General features: G+C 46.7%; 1 protein-coding gene across 1 annotated transcript in view; it reads right to left on the reverse strand.

The window, feature by feature from the left end:
• The window catches only part of LOC135218331 (3'-5' RNA helicase YTHDC2-like), a 789,914-nt gene that overhangs the window by 213,915 nt on the left and 559,392 nt on the right, over window positions 1-16,607 (reverse strand).

The following is a 16,607-nucleotide window of genomic DNA, read 5'->3' on the forward strand; positions in this document are numbered from 1 at the left end:
GACAATTTGTCCAAAATTGCATTTTTCCTAACTATACAAACCTGAGGTCCTTTTACAATAGGAAGGTTACTAGCAGCAACTGGATAGGTCGTAAGCTTTCGAACAAGGGGTTCGGTAGTTAACTGCTTGTCCGACAGGCGGGCGCCGCGCGACTGGGAGGTAAACAATCACTTTTGCTTTAGGCCCAAGCAAAAACTGCAGAGTGAGGGGTGGCATGAGGTGGGACTATGTGTAAAAGGACCTCAGGTTAGTATAGTTAGGAAAAATGCAATTTTGGACAAATTGTCATTTGTTCCGACACGGAATACAAACCTTCGGTCCTTTTACAATAGGAAGACTCACTTCTTGGTGGGAGGAATCTGAGTCTTTTGTGAACAGACTGGTGTTCGCCCAGCTCTGGAATGCCTCCCTGGTCGTAAGAGCGAGGGAGGGATCCAAGCCTCTGTCCGATTGATCGGGGTGTGCACCGCAGGATCAATGGTCAGACCTCTGGACCAAGTTCTAAGAGAGAGGCAAGCGTATCTCTTCGTACCAGCAACGTAAGAACTTGTTCCTGTACAGGAGCAAATATAAAGTCATGGGTTTGTCTCTTGTTGGCATCCACTTCCCCCCCCCTTGTAGGAGGAAGTGGTGGATATTCTGCTCCTATCCCTAGTGAAAGGGATAGGATGGGGCCCTGTCATATAGCTCACCTGCATCTCGTCCTCATCCAGCGTAGTGACGACCGTAACCCTCTGCCCACAGGTAGAGGAGAAGAAAAAGATGGGAAGAGAAGCCAGTCACTCACTCATTTGCACATCCATTCTCACAGTCACACCAGGACTCGATGCTGTTTCAGCCTGCGAGGGTCTGGGTTAGCTACACAACTTGTTGAGCAGCCACCACGGGTCCCAAGGAAAAGGTATCCAAGGACCTGTGGGCAATATCCCGAAGGTAGAAGGAGGTAAAGGTAGTCTGGTTGGCCCAGACACCTGCCTTCAGGACCTGTGCCATGGAGAAGTTCTTATGGAACGCCATTGATGGGCCAATGCTTCTGACTTCGTGGGATCTCGCACGGAGCATACGGGTGTCGTCACTACCATCAGCCTCATATGCTCTTCTGATCACCTCACGTAGCCAGAATGAAAGTGTGTTCTTGGATACTTCTTTCTTGGTAACCCCGGTGCTAACGAAGAGTCGTCGACACTCAGGCCTGAGGTGCCGAGTTCTCTTCAGGTAGCGCCGTAGCGCCCTCACAGGACAAAGCAGCATCTCATCCGCATCATTATCGGTGAAGTCCATTAGGGAGGGAATTGTGAAAGACTCGAACCTATCGTCAGGGATCGACGGTTTCTGAGTCTTCGCAACGAAGTTCGGGACGAAATCGAGCGTCACAGATCCCCATCCCTTGGAGTGTCGTACATCAAAGGAAAGACCATGAAGTTCCCCTACTCTCTTCGCCGATGCCAGGGCCAGCAAGAAGAGGGTCTTGAGGGTCAGATCCCTGTCTGACGACTCTCAGAGTGGCTCGAAGGGTCTTCGAGTCAAACTCCTAAGGACAAGAGTCACGTCCCACTCAGGGGGCCTGAGTTCCCTGGGTGGGCAAGACCTTTCGAAGCTCCTCATAAGCAAGGAGATCTCGAACGAGTTCGAGATATCCAATCCCCTCAGTTTCAGGACTAGTGCCAGGGCGGCTCTATATCCTTTGACTGTGGGGACTGAGAGGAGCTTCTCTCGGCGAAGAAATACGAGGAAATCCGTTACCTGCTGAAGAGTGGCTCTGAGAGGAGATATACCCCGTCTACGACACCAACCACAGAAGACGGCCCACTTCCCCTGGTACACAGCTGCAGAGGACTGACGGACGTTTCCAGCCATCTCTGTTGCTGCGCTGCGAGAAAAGCCTCTCGTTCGCAAGAGATGGTGGATAACAGCCAGCCGTGAAGTCGTAGGGACTGGACTGTTTGGTGGTACCGCTCAACGTGTGGCTGGACGAGAAGGTTGTGCCAAGGGGGAATCTCTCTCGGTTCTCCTGCGAGGTCCGGATACCAAATGGCCTGGTGGCTCCCAAATGGCCCCAGGCCATTTGGGAGCCACCAGGATCATCGTGAGATTCGGGGTGACCAGTGCTCGACTGATCACCTTGCGAATCAGGCTGAACGGGGGAAAGGCATACGCGAAGAGGTTGTCCCACGGATGTTGAAGAGCGTCCTCTGCAGCTGCCCATGGGTCCGGCATGGCTGAAACGAAAACCTGAAGTTTCCTGTTGTGCCGGGTGGCAAACAGATCCACTACTGGTTGCCCCCACAGGTCGAAGAGCCTTTCCGCCACGTCCTGGTGTAGGGACCATTCGGTTCCTATCACCTGATCCCGACGGCTGAGCTTGTCTGCTACTACATTCCTCTTCCCTGGAATGTAGCGTGCTGACAGCTCTATTGAGTGAGCCTCGGCCCACTCGTGCACCTGCCGAGTCAACTGGTACAACGGGAGACACACTAGGCCCCCCTGTTTGTTGACGTAAGCCACTACTGTGGTGTTGTCGCACATCAACACCACTGAGTGTCCCATCAAGCGGTGCTGGAACTCTTGGAGCGCGAGAACATTGCCTTGAGCTCCAGTACATTGATGTGAAGGTGCTTGTCGCGATCGTCCCACACACCTGAAGTCAGCAACTCCTCCAGGTGTGCGCCCCATCCCTCGGTCGATGCGTCTGAAAACAGCTGCATCTCCGGGGGGGGAGTGCGTAGAGGCACTCCTCTTAAGAGGTTCCTGTCGTCCAGCCACCAGGCTAGGTCCTGCCTCACCTCCAGCGTCAGGGACACTGGGAAGTTTGGAGGATCTGTTGCCTGTGACCAACTCTCCTTTAGTCTCCACTGAAGAGACCGCAGGTGAAGACGCCCGTGAGGGACTAACTTCTCGAGTGACGACAGGTGTCCGATCACGACTTGCCATTCCTGAGCTGCCTGTTCCTGCCGAGACAGGAACTGGTTGGCTGCCTCCCTGAATCTGCTGATCCGCGAGTCTGCGGGGAAGACTCGCCCTGCTACCGTGTCGATCAGCATACCCAGGTACTTCATCCTCTGATTGGGTTCGAGATCGGACTACTCGAAGTTCACCACGATCCCTAGATCGCGACAAAACTCGAGTAGTCGATCCCTGTCCTGCAGCAAATGCGAGCAGGAGCTCGCCAGGACTAACCAATCGTCGAGATACCTCAGAAGACGTATCCCTACAGAGTGGGCCCAAGCAGACACCAGAGTGAACACTCGCGTGAACACCTGTGGGGTGGTTGAGAGACCGAAGCAAAGTGCCCTGAATTGGTACACCGTCCATCGAGGATGAAGCAGAGGTACTTCCTGGAGGATTGATGGATGGGTATCTGGAAATACGCATCCTTCAGATCCATTGAAAGCATGAAATTGTTCTCCCTGATGGAGTCGAGTACGGAACGTGCCGTCTCCATCGTGAACCGAGTCTGGCGAACAAATCGGTTCAGGGGAGAGAGATCTATCACCGGGCACCAGGCCCCCGTAGACTTTTCCACCAGGAAAAGACGACTGTAGAAGGCCGGTGACTGATCCGTGACGATCTCTACAACTCATTTGCTCAGCATGGACTGGATCTCCTGTCTTAGTGCTACATCCTTCGAAGAACCTGGAACGTACGTTTGCTGTTGGACCGGGTTGGAGGTGAGGGGTGGCCAAGATTCGAAGGGTAATAGATATCCCTCCCGAAGGACATCTACTATCCAGGTCTCGGCGCCGTAGCACTGCCAAGTTGCCCAATGGCTGGCCAGGCACCCCCCCACTTCCGGCAGCAGGTGAGGGGGAACGCCGTCCCTAGCGTTTCCCCCCTTTCTTCGACTTCTTCCCTGACCCTCCTCGCGAGAAGGAAGGCTGGTTACGGCCCCCCTTGGCAGAAGTCAAAGACGACAGTCTTTCCATGGGGCTTCGACGAGGCTATCGTCTTAGCGGCCGAGGAAGCGCTAACCGAGCTCTTTGGCTTGGCCGCAGTTCGAGGCTGCCCAGAAGCCTTCGAAACTGCCTGGTGTACCAGACGGTCACTGTCATCAGTGCGCCGTCTGTCCACCACAGCGTCCACCATCTCTCCTGGGAAGAGAGAGGAGGAACTCCGTACAGGTCCATTCCGAAGTCCTAATGCCGCCTTACGCCCAGCCGCCCTGGATACTCGTGTAAGGACTGCGTCCCTACGTCGAAGTACCAGGTTGGCCCACAGGTTTGCCGTCTGGTGGGCGAGGAAGGAGATGGCTCTTCCTCCAGACTGGCAAAGCCTCCTGAAAGCCGAGTCTTCTTTGGGAGAAATTCCCCCGGAGTTGGCTGCGACCTTAGACACTGTGAGGGACCACAGGTCTATCCAGGAGACGGCCTGGAAAGCTGCCATGGCAATGGATTCCAGGCCAAATGCCTCTTGCTGCGAGAACCATAGGTTCTCAGACAGGAGCTGCTGCAGAGACACACCCGGTGTTAGCCTGGCTAACTCCGGGTTTACCTGTTTGGGCGGCATCGGATCTTCTGATGGCACGTAGAATCACTGCTGTCGCAGTAGAGGAGGAGGAAGTAGCTTGCTCAACCTGCTTGACCTGAGAGAGCCTTCCTGCCCGGAGACAAGAGACTCAAACTGGTTCAAAACAGAGTCGGCCAGTTCTGATCGCGGCAACCCCACCGTCGGTTTGGGCTCCCTCTTCGGGCCCCAAAACGACTCGAGCCGGGACGTGGGCTCAGAAGGTGGGAGCGGCGACCCTTCACCGAGGTCGTTGTGCTGACGAATCAGCGCAATAACCTCGGCAAAGTTCCTCTGGATCTCGGGAGTCACTGCATCCTGAGGAGTAGGACCGTCCAGTCCCTCGAACAGGAGCACCTCTCGAGACCCTCCCCCCTCGAGGGGGGGAACGGCGACAGACCCCTCTTGGTCTCCTCCAGCCACTTGCGCGTACGTCCTGGCTGGTCCAAGAACCGTGCCTGGTAAGTACGGCGTTGTGGTGGGATCATGAGGGGCGCACCCCTCACGATCACTCCGCAATACCTCGCTCCTCCCGGTGTAGCCCGAGGAGGTTGAAGGTACGGGAGAGGCAGACCTGATGCTCCCCCCTCGCTCGCTGGCAGGACCAGCGGGCTTGGAGGGCTGCAGGCAATCGCCAACCCGCGGTGGCGATCGAGCTGCAGGCCTGGTCGAGCCATCTCCTTGCGGAGAACGGCTGGACTGAGCACAGCGGCCTCAGTCTCGTGTGTCAGATGAGCTGCTGCTGGTTGCCGTGCCCGCCTGCTCTCTGAGAGCGATGGTCGGGGGACCTGCAGAGCTCACTGTCACGGTGAGACTGGTGCTTGTCCTCACGGCGCGTCACACCGCTGGTGCCAGCCACGGTCGGGGGGACCTCGTCCCAGCCTCGGCACGTGGACGGTCAGAGACTGTCACGGCACCCCGGGTAGCCAGCTGGTCGCCGCGAGAGCGAGAGCTGGCCTGGTGAGAGTCGCCTGAGCGGCTGTCACCAGTCTTCCGCTCCGTGCCGTGAACCTGACGTCGAGCGAGCTCTGGCATCTGGTTCTTGGCTGCACGGTCGCTGGTAGGCGACCGTACACTCGGTACCTCTTGCGAACGAGAGGCCGAGACAGGACCTGATGCGGTGGCAGAGCCTCTGGCACCAGGCGAGGAAGTACCGGTGTTAGCTGGTACCCCTCTGGTCCCCGTAGTCTTCTTCCTTACGGAAGAAGAGACGGGCCCTGCTCCCGAAGGAGCAGGAGGACCAACGGAAGCAACCCCCGTCTCACCGGAGCGAGAAGGGCCCTGAGAAGCTCCCGAAGGAGACTTCTTAGGAGGGGAGGAGGCAACCTTCTTCTTCTTCGGCTTGGAAGCCTTAGAAGTCGAAGGGGGCGAGGCGACAGACGACGACGACAAAGAAGACGACGACGACACCTTCCTCTTCTTCTTTGTCAGCTTCCTCAGGACCGACGTTAAGTCTACCATCCAGGGCGGAGCCGGGGCTGCTGTTGCCGAAGCAACAGGGCCCGGACGCACCTGTCCGAAAAGACCAACGTCGGGTACAGCAACGCCACAAGCAGGAACAACCTCAGCAGGAGCAGGCAACACAGGAACGGCAGGCACAGTCACGGCAGGAACGGTCGCCAATGGAACAGTCACAGCAGGCACAGTCATCGGCATCTGGGTGGGTACGGCAGGCATGGCAGGTGGCACGTCCAACACAGGAGGACAGACCAGCGACACCAACATTCTTGGCACCGGCGGCAGGTCCAGGGGCGAGCTCTTCAGGCACTGAAAGTCAGGTCTCGGCAACACAGCAAACCCGGGTGGCGGCAGCACACTCCCCCGTGTCACGGCGATCGGACCCTGTACAGAGGTGGTTGGTGAGACCGATACAGCATGTGGAGAATACACCAAGTGATGGGGAGCAGCATAGCCTGGAGTGGTCAACGTGGTGGTTGTGGTGGTCACCGTGGCATGCGTGACTGCAGCAGCGCCAGCAAGATGGTACAACAGCCACTGGACACTCGGCACGCCCTGCAAGCCCAGTGAAGCCCACACCTGACCAAGGTCGTCCCTCGCAGCAGACGCACCTGGGGAAGCAATGGTCGGGTTAGTACGGGGGGGGGGGTCTACCCACTCGCGGGGAGTGGACGAACAGATAGAGAACCCTGAATACAACTCAACGTCGGGGTACCGAGCGCCCTCCTCCACACTCGACAGATCGGGTGAGGAGAAGGACCTGGAAACCCCCCCCCCGGGGGAAGGTGCCATACGTGGGAGCTGAGCAGGGGGCAGGAAAGACGACGAAGTGTCCGTTACTAAAGGAGTCGCGGGAGAGCTCTCCGACGACTCCTTTGCAGGCCTTCGCTTCTTCCTGCCCTCGTACAAGCCCCACTGCACCTCCGACCAATTAATACACACATCACAGGGCTCGGTGCGGGAGCATTCGCGCCCCCGGCACCGAGCGCACAAAATATGGGGTCAATCTCTGGAAAACTGAAGAATTTGCCGCACTTACGCCCCTCAGTTCCTGGGCACAGTCGCCGGATAATTGGAGGGCGAGGAGAATCCATGATTGAACCAAATCACAATAATTGATGATAATAATAAAGGAAATGAATGTACTTACAGTCAGTTCACACAAACACAACAAGAAAGCACAACCATACAGAAAAGCGAACGACGATAAAGCAGGCAGAGAGCGCAGAACACACATCCACTCGCTGTGAGGCCGAAAGCAAAAGTGATTGTTTACCTCCCAGTCGAGCGGTGCGCGCCTGTCGGACAAGCAGTTAACTACCGAACCCCTTGTTCGAAAGCTTACGACCTATCCAGCTGCCGCTAGTAACCTTCCTATTGTAAAAGGACCGAAGGTTTGTATTCCGTGTCGGAACAAACTTCTAAATAGAATTATTAAATTCTTCAAAAACAACTTTTGCTTCCACAAATAGCTAGCAAAACGTAAGCACTGACGTGTACTGATGAAAAAGCTGGTTTACGGCTTTTCACACAATAAAATCTTTGATCTATGGTCTGAACTAAAAACTTTTTTAACCGGAACTTGAAATTATGTACTCAGCTTTCAAGTTTGATGTTTCCATGAACTTTGGTAATGAAATCAATATGTGAAGAATGAAACTCTCAGAGCAATTTAATTATCCTAAATCTCTAGCGCCGACGTGTATACTACCGAAAAACAACAGTTTACAGCTTTTCATGCACACTAAAATCATTGTTCTACATTATAAACTAACAAAATCTTTAATTGAAACCTAAAATTGTACACTTAGCTCTCAACTCATGTTTCCATGAACCTCAGTAATGAAATTAATAAGGCAAGAACAAAATTCTTGGAGCTAGCCTAACAATCATAAATTTTAAGAAGCGGTGATGTGTGCTAGTGAAATAAGCCAATTATGGTTTTTCAGGCACAATAAATCATTGCTTCATAGTCTAAACTAAAAAAAATGTTTAATTGGAACTTGAAATTATGCTCTTAGCTGAATCAATAAACGAAGAACAGACTTCTCTGAGCTCTGGTAACTTGACTGACCAGAAAAGGAGTGGCATCTTGGTCAGATTTTGGTTGTATGTAAACAAGATGATGTAGGTAAAATGGGTATGTATTAGCATTCGCTGAGGATAATAGAAAGCGGCTTCTTATCCTGAGTACATTTATACTTTATCACGTGTTATAATGTTTATCATTATGACACAATACCCATCCACAAGACCAGTTAAGAGAATTCTCTGACATTAGTCTGGTCACCATGGAGATCTGGATAGACCATGGAAAGAGTAGTCCTTGAGGAAGAGATGACTACACTATCAAAAGAGTGGGTTTGTGTGATTGAATTTTGTTATTATTTATTTTCTGTCTATATGTTGTTTATGAATGTTGCTGTTGATAGCTGGAGTACTAATTAAGGTCAAACTCCCATACAGTAGTACCTAGAGATACGAAATCAATCCGTTCTGATGCGCCTTTCGTATCATGAGGTTTTCGTATCTTGGACCACATTTTACATGTAAAATGGCTAATCCGTTCCAAGCCCTCCAAAAACACCACAGTAAATTTCATAATAAAGCTAAATTGACCTATAAACAATGAAATACTACAACAATTTGGACCATTCAATACGTAACTTAATAATAAAAATGCAAAACCTGTAAATAAAGTGTATATTAGTGTACAAGAAATATTATCACTGTAACGTAAAATGTGGAAGCTTACCTTTCGAGTGAGGCTATCTCCGAAAGTGGCGGCAGAGGAGGAGGAGGACAAACGGCAGATAACATACGTACATACGTACACTTAACTTTATGAAAACACATAAAATATTTAAGGAAAACTATAAAACTAAACTTTACGAAACACATTAACAAAACTGTAACACTTAACTTTACAAAAAACTAAAAATTAAATTTTTTTTTCTTTTTTTTGATTTTTAACTTTTTTTTTTTTTACTTATACATAGGCTTTTTTTTTTTTTTTTTTTTTTTTTTCAGAATTTCAACTTCATCACCACTTTCAACATTCTGTTTATCACTTGGTTCTTCCTTTTTGCTTCCAACTTTCTGTTTTTTATCACTTGGTTCTTCCTTTTTGCTTACTCCTGCTAATGCTGAAGGCCTCTTTAAAAAATAACGATCCAAGGAAGATTGCTTCTGCCTACTTTTCACAATGTTCCTGAAACGCCTCAGGCAAACGTCATCAAACTGCACAAGCATACGACCTGTGTGAGCCTTTTCGGGGTGTCTTTTTTTCGATAAACGATTGCACTTTATGAAAAGCGGCTAGAACATCCTTAATTTCTGCCGTTGTCATAGGCTCCTCCTCCTCTTCCTCACCGCTGCTAGAGAACTCCTCTTGAACGACGTTATGTTGCATGGCCTCCAACTCCTTCAGGTCATCCGTCGTAAGCTCCTCTTGGTGCTCCTCGAGAAAGTCGTTGATGTCGTCCTCGTCGACGACCAGCCCTATGGACTTGCCGAGTGCGACGATCTTGTCAAGATCTGGTTCCAAAACAGTTTCGGGATGTTCAACTGTTTCTGACTCTGCAGCACCAGCTTTGCCCACGTCGAATCCCTCGAAGTCTCGGGCGGATACGGCATCAGGCCAGAGTTTCCTCCACGAGGAATTCAAGGTTCGCCTCGAAACCTCCTGCCAAGCTTGGTCGATGAGTCGGATGCAAATGACGATGTCGAAATGCTCCTTCCAATATTCACACAAGGTGAGGTTTGTGGTATCGGTGATGTTGAAACATCTCTTGAAAAGATGTTTCGTGTACAGCTTCTTAAAGTTCGCTATCACTTGCTGGTCCATGGGCTGGAGGAGAGGGGTGGTGTTGGGCGGAAGAAAAAGAATCTTGATGAAGGAATACTCCGCTAGGATATCTTCCTCTAGGCCAGGAGGGTGGGGAGGGGCATTGTCCAACACCAGCAGTCATTTCAGGGGGAGGCGCTTCTCTTCCAAAAATTTCTTCACTGTCGGGCCGAAACACAGATTTACCCACTTCGTGAACAAAGGCCTCGTTACCCAGGCTTTTGCATTAGCCCTCCACATCACTGGAAGCTTCTCCTTAAGCACTTTGTGGGCCTTGAAGGCTCGACTAGTCTCGGAATGATACACCAGTAGGGGCTTCACCCTGCAATCCCCACTGGCGTTTGAACAAAGTGCAAGCGTAAGCCTGTCTTTCATAGGCTTATGCCCGGGTAGCTTCTTCTCTTCCTCCATGATGCACATCCGACGAGGAATTTTTTCCAAAAAAGGCCAGTCTCATCACAATTGAAGACTTGCTGAGAACTGTAGCCTTCCTTGGTCATCATCTTGTCGAAAGTTTTCTTAAATGCTTCGGCCGCTTTCGTGTCCAAGCTGGCAGCCTCCCCATGATGCACCACCGAATGGATGCCAGTCTGTTTACGGAATTTCTCAAACCAGCCATGCGAAGCCTTGAACTCTGAGGTTGGCGTTGAAGTCCCTTCCCCTCCGTCGTCTTCCGCCTGTGCAATCAAATCGCCAAAAATAGCCCTGGCCTTGTGGGCGATTGCTGTCTCCGTTACTGTATCGCCAGCGATTTCTTTGTCTTTAATCCAGACAAGGAGCAGCCGTTCCATCTCGTCGTGCACATGGGTCCTCTTGCTGGACAAAATAGTGATGCCTTTTGACGGTGTAGCTGCTTTGATGGCATCCTTCTGTTTAAGGATGGTGCCTATTGTCGACGGATTACCGCCATATTCCTTTGCGATCACACTCAATCGCATACCAGCTTCATACTTCTTGATGATCTCCATCTTTGTCTCCAAAGAGAGCATGCACTTCTTTCCGTGAATTTCAACTTTCTTGGGACCAATGACTACGTTATCTTGTACGTAATTTACATATAAGTTACACAATAAAGTTTTCGCACAACACGATAAAGATGTTGGTACGAAGAGGCCGAGATAGGTACGCCACCACGTATACATATAAGATGCATGATGGGAGGGATGCTGTCCAATAGGAGAGAAGGATTTCATGGTGGTGACTAGCATCAGGAACCAATGGGAGAACAGGAGGATGGTGGCAGTCTACTAGTACTAAGATGGCGGCGCGAGTTTCAAAATTGTTATCCGGGCGAATCTCGGACTTTCAGAAACCTTTCGTATCTTGAAAACTTTTCGTATGTAGAGCCGTTAAATTTTTCGCATTGGCTTTCGTATCTCGAGTTTTTCGTAAGTTGAGCCTTTCGTATCTCGAGGTACCCCTGTATTTGCGTTCTTGAGATTTGCGGACTCACCTACTCATGGATTTTTCTGGGACCATTTCTACCCATTATTCGCGGGAAATTTACCTATTTGTGGACTTTTCCGACAATAAATATTCAATAATTAGTGTATTTTGATGCTATTTTCATGACTATATACATTTTTATGATACAAAATTGATTTACTAATTTTCCAATATTAATACTGATTAATATTGTATTAAGTTTAATGAGATTAAATTATACCTAATACAATAAAAATTATTCTCTCTCTCTCTCATAAAGAAAACCCAAAAGAATTCTTTGCACATGATAATAGTAAGACACCAATAAAAAAATAGCATAGGTCCCCTAAGGGACAATAGAGGTTACAAAAAAAGGTCCATGAGAAGAGCCAGGAAATTACAGACCATCGCTTTAACGTTGGTCGTTTGTAAGGTTTTTTAGTCCATAATTGCAGATCAAATTGTGGATCACATTGATAGAAACAACTTGTTGTTAAAACAGCCAACACAGTTTCAGACAAAACAGATCCTACCCATCAAACCTCTAGGAATTGAAGATGAAATAGCAGACTGGCTAACTCATAGAAAACAGAGTTGTAATAAATGATGAAGAATCAGAATGGGCTGATGTAACAAGTGGAGTTCCTCAGGGTTCTGTCCTTGGCCCCCTCTTGTTTTTTATTTACATTAATGACATTGATGTAGGCTTAACTAGCAGGATAGCCAAATTTGCAGATGACACCAAACTAGGTGTAAATGCAGTAGACCCAGATACAGTGGAAAGTTTAAGAAATGATATTATGAAAATAGGAGAGTGGTCAAAAAGATGGCAAATGCCTTTTAACTTGGATAAGTGTAAAGTGTTACAAATAGGAACAAACAACCCTCATGCAGGTGCATGCTGCTTGGGAATGACAAAAATAGTGTAGAACAAGAGGAGGACCTTGGAGTCATTATTACCAAGGATTTAAAATTGACAAAACCGTGCATAAAAGCTGAAAAGAAGGCACAGAAACTAGTGGGATAGATAAAGAGGCAGTTCAAATACAGAAACAAGGAAACGGTGCTGCAGTTCTACACATCAATAGTTAGACCTCATCTTGAATCTGCAGTACATTTTTTGTCACCAACACTAAGAGATGACATAAATAGATTAGAAGGGGTACAAACAAGAGCCACAAAGTTAATTCCATCCATCAGGCAAATAGGTTACCAAAACAATTAGAGAGGCTGAATATGTATGGCCTAGAAACACGATGATTGCGAGGACAACTAAAAGGAACATTTACAATACTGAAAGGCATAACAAAAGTAGACAGTAACCTATTTAGGTTAAACAAAAGCCAGACAAGAAATAATGGATGGAAACTAGAACTGAAGAGATACAACACATCTCATTGTCAGAACTTTTCTACATAATAAAATATGTGACACATGGAATAAACTGCCACAAGAAGTTGTAAACAGCAACAATGCAGAAGATTAAAAGAATGCTAGACAAAATCATTAGGACACTATGAATGAACAGTAAAACCTCCTCCCAGAGATATGGAGTAATAAGTCTTTGAGACATCTTAATCCTTGTGACTCTCTCTCTCTCTCTCTCTCTCTCTCTCTCTCTCTCTCTCTCTCTCTTACTTAGATGTATGTTTTTTGTATGATAAATAAATGATTTACTAATTTTCAAATATTCATATTAATGTAATCAGCAATAATATAAATTCATTAAAGAAAATACTATACATAGTGAATTAGTAAGATTTTAGTTTATAAATTAAAAAATTATGTAAGAATGAAGGAAAATCCATTCTACACCTCATCTTTCTTTTTAAATCCAGGTACTAAGCCAAGGGCCAGAGCTGTCAAATATGTCAAGCAATGTGACAGAAGGGGAGCATGTTGCCGACTAATGTTCATGTAATTTCTCTCTCTCTCTCTCTCTCTCTCTCTCTCTCTCTCTCTCTCTCTCTCTCTCTCTCTCTCTCTCTCTCTCATTATTCTCTATGTCTCATAAATAATTTATAATTTCACTGTTAGTGGTCAGATATATGATGCCGCCATCTTAGTTCTAGTAGACTTGCCACCATCCTCCTGCTCTCCCATTGGTTCCTGATGCTAGCCAAGCCATGAGATCCTTTCCTATTGGACAGCATCCCTCCCATCATGCATCTTACGTGGTGGCGTACCTTCGCTCGGCTACTTGCACCCGAAGCTTTATCCTACGCATGCGGCATTCGTTCGGTCCAACGATTTCGTTTAGTATCGTAAATTCGTTAGTGATTTCGTTGTGCTACTTTATCGTGTTGTGAGAACCTAATTAGTATGTGTACTACATACGTAACTTAATTACATACAGTACATATTAGTCATGGGTCCCAAGAAAGTTGCTGAAGTTCACAGAAAGAGGAGAATGCTTTCTATGGAGACAAAAATGGAGATGATAAAAAAAGTATGAAGCTGGCTTGCGGTTGAGTGTGATCGCTAAGGAATACGGCTGAAATCCGTCGACGATAGGCACCATCCTTAAGCAGAAGGAAGCCATCAAAGCAGCTACACCTTCCAAGGGCGTGACTATTTTGTCCAACAAGAGGAGCCATGTGCATAATGAAATGGAAAGGCTGCTTCTTGTATGGATCGAGGACAAAGAAATCGATGGCAATACGATAACCGAGACGGCAATCTGCCAGAAGGCCAGCGCTATTTTTGGCGATTTGATTGCCCAAGCCGAAGACGACGGCGGAGAGGGGACATCAACGGCAACCCCAGAGTTCAAGGCTTCTCATGGATGGTTCGAAAAATTCCGTAAACGGACTGGCATCCATTCGGTGGTGAAGAAATTGAAATTACGTAAAGTATAAAAAAGTAAAAAGAAATGTAAAAATAAAAAAAAGACAAAATAAATTTTATTTTGAGTTTTTTGTAAAGTTAAGTGTTACAGTTTTGTTAATGTGTTTTGTAAAGTTTAGTTTGTTTTTCTGACATTTTTTTATGTTTCGTAAAGTTAAGTGTACGTATCTGCCATTTGTCCTCCTCCTCCTCTGCTGCCACTTTCGGAGATAGCCTCACTCGAAAGGTAAGCTTCCACATTTTACGTTACAGTAATAATATTTCTTGTAAACTAATATATACACTTTATTTACAGGTTTTGCATTTTTATTATTAAGTTACTTATTGAATGGTCCAAATTGTTGTAGTATTTCATTGTTTATAGGTCAATTTAGCTTTATTATGAAATTTACTGTGGTGTTTTTGGAGGGCTTGGAACGGATTAGCCATTTTACATGTAAAATGTGGTCCAAGATACGAAAAACTCATGATACGAAGGGCGCCTCGGAAAGGATTAATTTCGTATCTCAAGGTACTACTGTATTTGAAAAAGGATGGTATTTAAGGTATACACTTGGTATTTGAACTTTCAAGATAGGCATTTATAAGCGTTTTTAGAGGGGTTTAAAGTATTCGCAGGTGGGTCTGGTATGCAACCCCCCCAAATACGGGGATCCACTGTATTCTTTTTCATTTTTTACTTGCAGTTTCTTGTGTTGAGGTAGAGTGACTTGCTCCCCTTCAAGCTTATCTGATAAGAAAGTGAAGTATATCTTAGTTTAACCAGACCACTGAGCTGATTAACAGCTCTCCTAGGGCTGGCACGAAGGATTAGATAGTTTTACATGGCTAGAAACCAATTGATTACTTAGCAATGGGACCTACAACTTATGGTGGGATCCGAGCCACATTAACAGCTTTCCTAGGACTGGCCTGAAGGATTAGATATTTTTATGTGGCTAGGAAACAATTGGTTACTTAGCAACAGGACTTATAGATTATTGTGGGATCCAATCCACATTTCTAATCACCAGAAATAAATTCCTCTGGTTCCGCATTGGCAGAGCAGGGAGCGAAATCAGGCTACCAAACTGATAGGTGAGTACGCAACCCACATGTCCAATGTGGAATTAATAAGAAAGAAAAAACTCAAAGAAAGACAAATAGGAAGAGTTGTTGAAAATAGAGGAAGGGATAAAATACGAAAGTGATAGGGATCATAGAGAGACAATGCAAAGCTGCCAGATGGCAGAACCAAAAACACTTGATACGTGCCACACTTCTCCCCATTCCTGCATTTATGATGCTACACCCTAAAAGGTGCTGACCATGACACACTTGTCGCAAATAAAGTTTGACAGCAGTTGGAAAGAAACAAGTTACTATACTCTGTTTTTTTCTGTCTGTCCATCTGCCTGTGGTGTTTGCGCATGGTAGCACTGCGTCCCGGGCTTTAAATAATATCCTATTTCGAATATTAACAGTGTAATTTGCATACAGTAAATTAAAACACTTTTCTGTTGCAAATGTACACCTAGATATCCTTTTATTTAAAAAAAAACTTACACAGTGTAACTATTTAAAGCCCAGGATGCAGTGTTACCATGCGCGGCCACCACAGGTGGATGGACAGATGGAAAAAAACAGAGTATAGGTGTTGATCTCTCCAGTAAGAAAAAGGCTAACGACAACTTAATATGTATTGATTGACGCTGAGCAAGCTGACTTCCAATCTGAAGAAGTCTCAAAGACTATAGTTGGCGGAAAACTTTAGTATGGGTGGGGGGTGGGAGGGGCTTCTGATAGTATTAAGGCAGGAGGATTGTAGATTTAAATAGATTTAAACTTAAGAATTAGATTAGGTTAAGGTTCTTTTGATAGTTGGGGTGGGGGCTGGGGGAAATCTTGGATAAGTTTTAAGGAACTATAGATCAGTAACCCTTTAATGCCGAAGGGGTATGATAAAAATCGTCTCCCGTATGCCGGCAGGGTCTGGGAGTGAGCGCCGAAGCGGAAAAAATATTTTTTTCAAAAAATCACAGCACGCTTAGTTTTCAAGATTAAGAGTTCATTTTTGGCTCCTTTTTTTGTCAGTGCGTGAAGTTTAGTATGCAACCATCATAAATGAAAAAAATATCATTATCATATATAAATAATGGGATATATGATAGTGCGAAAACAAAAATTTTCATATATAATTGTATTTAAAATGATAGTGCGAAACAAATTGGCATATATAATTGTATTCAAATCGCGGTGTGAGTAAAACGATTAAAGCTAACAAGTTAACCTTTTTTCGTTGTATTGTACACTAGATTGTGATCATTTTGGTATATAATACATTGTAAAACGATCAAGGCAACACAGAGAAAATATTATCACAAAATGATGCATGAATTCGTAACGTGCGGACATAAAAAAAACTGTTTTCAAAAATTCACCATAAAAAGGATTTTGACGTAGGAAAAATCTATTTCTGGGCGATTGGTTTGTGTCGCCCAGCGAAATAATCCTTTAGTTCATTATTTCTTAGGTAAATGATCTAACAAAT

The sequence above is a fragment of the Macrobrachium nipponense genome, chromosome 9, assembly GCF_015104395.2.
Source record: "Macrobrachium nipponense isolate FS-2020 chromosome 9, ASM1510439v2, whole genome shotgun sequence".
Classification (NCBI taxonomy): domain Eukaryota; kingdom Metazoa; phylum Arthropoda; class Malacostraca; order Decapoda; family Palaemonidae; genus Macrobrachium; species Macrobrachium nipponense.